This window comes from Petaurus breviceps, unplaced genomic scaffold, assembly GCF_028583685.1.
Source record: "Petaurus breviceps papuanus isolate PSGF00001 unplaced genomic scaffold, PetGlider_PUasm1.0 213, whole genome shotgun sequence".
In the NCBI taxonomy this organism is placed as follows: Eukaryota; Metazoa; Chordata; class Mammalia; order Diprotodontia; family Petauridae; genus Petaurus; species Petaurus breviceps.
This window is the reverse complement of record NW_027185860.1, coordinates 13,219,901-13,226,692: the sequence shown is the minus strand read 5'-3', so window position 1 is coordinate 13,226,692 and position 6,792 is coordinate 13,219,901.

The following is a 6,792-nucleotide window of genomic DNA, read 5'->3' as shown; positions in this document are numbered from 1 at the left end:
CTTACTGCTTTGCCAGGCAGCTCTACCCTCAAAACACACAAATACCCCTCCTCTGCTGAGCAATGGGAAAATAAAGAAAGAAGACACTGAAGAAGGGAAGTAAAAAAGAGTTAGAAGAATCCCCACCTGAGAACTCTTCTTTGTTGTCAGCATAAACATTCAATATGCAAAGAACTCTTACTTGAATGTAATGAACAAAAAAAATATGAGAAAACTTCTCTATCCCCTTGATTTTCTTTCCCTTGACTATAAGATGGAACTATTGTCATTTTAAAGATAGCTCATTACAATGAAAATCCCAGACATTGCTAATTTAGTTTTGAACTTGAAATTGGTCAGATTAATGCTATGTAACAATTGAGCCAAACTCTGAAATTATGCTCCAACCTACCCCCATCCTGGAGACCAAGGTAATATAAAGGAGGTTATTCTCTTTATGTGCTAGGGGAACTATTTATATGTGTGTTCTTGGTATATCTTTGAAGTAAATATCCTTTATAAAAAGTGATCTGATGTAAAGTGGTTGAATAGTACTGAGGTTCTAGTCATTGGGGGTCTTCAAAAGTGGGCACAGTGATGCAACCATAGGTGACTTGAGCTGATGATAGAGGAAAGACCCCCACCACCAATCCCCTGGTGCCTGAGAATGACAGGGGTGGAGTTGGGGGGGGGGGTAAGGAAATACAACAGGCCTAATCAAGAGAGAGTGGGGTCAGAGTAAACACTATTACACTACTATTAATATTTTTCAAAGTAATGTAATTGTTTTTAATACATAAAATCAATGATTTTAAGGTTATTTGCTGTATTGATGAGACATGGGTAGGGAGAAACCAAGTATAGTGATACAGGTCTGGGGACACTGAGGTAGGCAGACCACTTGAACTTGGGAGTTCTAAGCTGTAGTAAGGATACAACTGATCAGATGTCCTCAATAAGTCCAGTACCCAGATGGTGAGCCCCTAGAATCTGGGGGAGGGGGAGATGCACCATGATGCCTAGGGAAGGGGTGAAATAGCATAAATCAGAAACAGCAAATCAAATATTTTCCACCAATTCAGCAATGTAGTGGCCAACACCGCACTTCCAGCATAGGTGAGATAGGAAGATTCCGTGTGTGTGTGTGTGTGTGTGTGTGTGTGTGTGCACGCACATGTGTGTACAGGCACTCCTATGTGAGGGAGAGGTAGAGAGAGAAACACAAAGAGAGACACAGAGATAAAAAGAGAAAGAGACAAAGAAATTGGGAAAGAGACAGAGACAGAGATTGGGGGAGAGGAGAGTGACTTAAGTTCCAGGTAGAAATCAGCATTCATGAAGTAAAAATCTAAATTATTCCCTCCAAATATTGTGAAAATCAGGATGATCAACATATAACTAAAACATTACACTGGTGCCCAAATCAGTGACAGCTTACAAATGAGCCTTACATCTCATTTAGTATCCGTGTCTAATTTGTAAAATGACTATCCCTGTCATGAAAAATGACTCTTTCGGGAGAATGCCTAATAATAACAATTCATCAATCCCTTTGGACCTCAGGGACCAGATGGGACATGCAATGATGATTCCCTGAAAAATTCCCTTTTGGAGAGAGAGGAGTCAGGAGCCATTGTTTGGTCTGCAAATGACTTAAGAAAAGCTGTTCGTAGAGATGTCTTTTGAAGTGCTTCTCCATTTGGCAAATGCTGAATTCAAGCAGATTTCTGGAACTGAAACAAGATGAACTATACTGACTAAGAATGCCCTGCTCTTCCTCAGAGATCAAGAGCTGCCACATGCTTTGTGATATAAATAGTGACTGGTGTAAGAAGGGAGGGTTAAACAGCCCTTCACATTCCATCATTAAAGATGAAGTCTCAAATTTTGGAAGGTTAAACTGGTAGCCAGAGCAAACTGTGAAAGTCGATGGTGATGTGACTTCTGGCAGTCATGTAAAAACAAACCTGCCAAGTTCTGCACTCATCCATATTTCCTAATAGTTTCTGCTGCAAAGCAGAAGACCTAACTGTAATTAAATTTTGGATTCAGTCCTTTAAGAAAGATTCAACATCAGATTATCAGAACTCTAGTTACTGAATTCAGGTGCCATCCTTCCTATGAAACTTCCTTAAATATCCCAGAGATATCCTGGTAATATGCTTTTCCAAATATAATATCTTAGGAAATATCCTTTTCTAAATCTCTCAGGAAGGAAGAAAAAAGTATTTATTAATCATCTACTGTGGCCTGAGCACTATGTTTAGTGCTTTACAAATATTATATCATTTAATACTCACAATAAGCTGAGAGGTAGGTGCTATTATTATCCATCCACATTTTACTAATCAGGAAACAGAGACAGACATGCCTACAGTCACATAGTCAGTAAGTGTCTATGGTTAGATTTGAACTCAGGTCTTTCTGATTCCAGTCCTACCCCTTTATCCACTGCTCTACCTAGGTACCCTATGCCACTTCTAGCCATTTAACATAATTTTAATTATAAATATTTTATTAATTGTCTTTCTTTTTGCATCTGCTAAATCACAAGCATCCCAATGGCAGGTATTTCATACATCTTTAGGTCATCTCACCTGAGGACTATCCCCATCTCCCAGTTAGGTGGCTAGGTGGCACAGTGAATAGAGCACCGGCCCTGTAGTCAGGAGGAACTGAGTTCAAATCTGGCCTCAGACACTTAACACACACACACACACACACACACACACACACAAAACTAGCAATGTGACGTTGGGCAAGTCACTTAACCCCAATTGCCCTCCCAATAGCGAAAAAAACAAATTAAAAAAATGCTTAGTAGAAGCTTTGATAGAAATCTTAGTTTGAGGTCATCTAGTGAATAGAGAGGAGCTATAGGGGCAAGATGATACAAAGAAATGCATAATTCTATAATTACACTCTTTTCCACCATTATAAGAGAGAATATGAAAGCTATTCGTATGTGTATATAAAGGTAAAGTGCTGAGAGGATAAACTCTTCAGGGTATAAGGAAAAAAAAGCTGTTCCAGGTCAATGGAAAACTTCAGATGGTATCCATATCCACGTGAAAAAAAACAAGTTTTAACATAGCAAAGGAAGCCACCAAAGATGAAAACAGTACAACAAAGAAAATAAATCTGACACTCATGGGTCAGACGATGACCATAGATAGAAAGATAAATAGATAGACAGACAGATAAAGCTATAGAGAAAGATGCTATATACATAGATATAGATGATATAGTTAATATAGAGATAGAGATATTAATATAGATATAGATATACACACAAATATAAATATTACAATATGATATTGGTATATATGATATTGGTGTGTATGTATATATGTTTGTATAGGTGTATGTATTATGAGATTTAACATTATATTATTTTTGGATATTTACTTACTTTTTAAAGTATTGACATAATATTTGTAAGGTATTGCCTGCTGCTTAAAATTCAACCAAACAAATACAATAAAAATATATTCTGCTTTAAATATATAAGACCCTACTAAACCCCAAGGGTATGAATATGAAAAATGATACAAGCTCTGTCCTCAAGAAACCTACTAACTTACCATCCAATTGACAGTATACTCTATTAGTGGAAGTGTTAGTGATGAAGTTAATATTTTCAAATTTGTGGATCTATAGCTATAATCCTACCTTTAGGCCAGAATCAGAATGATAGAATCTTAGTATTAGAAAGGATATCAGATGTCATGCTTGAAGAAGGAATTCCTCTACAATATACTCAATAAATAATTTTTCAGTCATTACTTAAAGACCTCAAATTAGGAGAAATCTGTTACCTCCTAAAATGGCCCCTTGTGCTTTTAGACAGAATTTTAATTGATAAGAACTGTTTTACTGGGGCGGCTAGGTGACGCAGGGAGTAAAGTGCTGGCCCCAGAGTCGAGAGAATCTGAGTTCGGTTCCAGACTCAGACACTTAACACCCACACACACACCCACACACACACCCACACACCCCCCCCCCACACACACACACACAACTAGCCATGTAACCTTGGGCAAGTTACTTAACCCCAACTGCCCTCCAAAAGGCAAAAAAAAAAAAAAAAGCTGTTTTATTACATTGAACAAATAAATGACTCCATTTTCTACTCATTGTTCCTAATTTTAGCCTTTTGGGGCTAAGATTGGTCAGAGTTTTGTTTTGTTTTGTTTTGTTTCTGTCACTGTCGCCTGATTGACCCTTGCCTCCCTTGAATCAACTTTCTGCTCATGTAATGGCATAAAAAGCCTCACCAAGGTGAAGTTGGGTCCCTTCCAATTTGGTAGATGCCTGAAAACCACTTGAGTTACCAAAATCTGCCCTACTGATCAATCATTTCCATATAGAGAAGAGAGGGTAAGGTGCCTATGGAAGTTACATGCCTTTCTATAATTCTTGAAGAGGCAGGTAAGTGGCTCATTGGAAGACATCTGGGCCTATAGTCAGGAAGACCTGAGTTCAAATATGACTTCAGACACTTAATAGCTGTGTGACTCTGGGCAAGTCACTTAACCTCTGTTTGCCTTAAGCCAGTGGAAAAGGAAATAATGAACCCCTCCAGTATCTTTGCCAAGAAAACCACATGAACAATATGGTTCACAGGTTCACCAAGAGTTAGATACAGAACAACAATCATTGTTGCATATCCTTGCTGTGATAGGTCAAATAGACCTCTTTTTGTAAACTATTAATGAATTACAGGCTATACATTTTATACCAAAGTTCAATAGGAATACCAGGGTAATGGCATCAGACCTGCCCTAATATTGCAGCCCTTCAGATATTTGAAGATATATGATGTATACCTTATAAATGTTATATTCTTCAGGTCAAATACCCCCAGTTCCTTCACTAGATCTTCATATGATATAATATTCTTTAGCTCTGTCTTATAGTAGTGGTGTGACCTACTAACTCATACAACACACATCTATCTGTAAGCTCCAAAGTAATACCTGTTCTTTCCAAACTTATTTTGAATTTTATTCAACTTGTGTGGATTCAAAACATAGAAGACAACAATTTCTAGAAATGTGAGCTTGAGGATTACCAAAGTATAATCCAAATCAACCCAAAGAGAGTGATAAAATTGATGTGAGCAAGCTGTAACAGATTACAAATAAGGAGCTACACAGAAGAGGCAATGGAAAGGATATCACAAAAAAATGTAGGATTGAGAAAAATGTTAGACTCGACATTTGTCAAGAGTAAGAGATTGAGCCTGGATGCTCCACTGGTTTCCTAGTAAATGTAAAGAGAGCTAGAGAAAAATATATTGGGTGGAAATTAATAACAAACAAATTTATTGGAGGCCATGGACTAGACTAGGCATGGATGAGTAACTTTTGGTACCACTAGAGGGAATTTGTTGTTCATTTTTTTCAGTCACATACAACTCTTTATGACACTATATGAGATTTTCTTGGCAAAGATATTGGAAGGATTTTCCATTTCCTTCTCCAACTCATTTCACAAATGCGAAAACTGAGGTAAACAGGGGTAAGTGACTTGTTTAGGGTCATATAACTACTAAGTGCCTGAGGCCAGATTTGAACTCTGGAAGATGAGTCTTCATGACTCCAGGCCTGGCACTCTATCCATTATACCACCTAACTTTCCTACTGGAAAGAAAACCAGTATCATTAAGATCACAGATCCATGGAATCACTGGAATAAGAAAAGCATAAAGAAAATGTTTTGGGAATACAGAAGAAAGTAAGATCTTTTTGGCAAAGGAGAAATGGGTAGCTTCAGGAAGAAGTGACTACCCATCTCTTATTTTTGTGTTCTCAAGTCCACTTCATACTTTGAATGCTTTGAAACATTTTATGCTCAGGTCAAGTGATATATACTACATGAGCTCTTTCCTTATTATTCCAGCTATGAACGCTCCTGTCACCTAAATTATCTTATATTTTCTTTGGATGTGTTTTCTATTTACTTACATGTATAAATGCTGTTCCATATAATAGAATGTAAAGTTTTTGAGGACAAGAATGATTTTTTTTTGTTTATGTGTCCCCAGTGGCTAGCATAAGATAAGGACTTAATGAATGCTTAAAGTGTTGATTGAATGATCAATTGATTGATGGGTGAGGACTCCATAAAGCAGAGATATGCAGTAGGTTGTTCCAGAAAGATGGAACAATTGTGAGCAAATGTCCATAGAAATGGAAAATCAAATTCATGGCTAGACAATGAGTATAGTATAACTTGAATAAAGGGTATTTAAAATAGTAGTAAATGTTGTTGAAAGGTTAGGTTTGGGTTAGGATGCTATACCAAAGAACCAGAGGTTATTTTATTGAAATTAGGGAGCAATGTATTGACTCTTTTAAAGCAGAGGGTCGGGGCGGCTAGATGGCACAGTGAATAGAGCTCTGGCCATGGAGTTAGGGGAACCTGAGTTCAAATCTGACCTCAGACACTTAGCGCTTATTAGCCATGTGACCTTGGGCAAGCCATTTAACCCCAACTGCCCTGACCCTCCTTCAAAAAGCAAAAAAAAAAAAAAAAAAAAAAAAAAAAAGATTAGAAATTAAAAAAAAGGCAGATGGTCACTTGATCAGAGATATTTGATTTAGTCAAGAGTATTCTAGTAGTGCTGTCAAAATGTAATTCAGAGGAGATACTGGCAGTAAAGGAATGAAGTAGGATACTACTATGATAGGCCAGGTGACAGATAGGGAACATTTACAAAGATATGTCTGTGAAAGTAGAAAAGAGTGGAAAAGACAATGTAGTGGTGGATGTTTTTTTGGAAGAGTGAAAAGTTGACTCTGTTTCCTA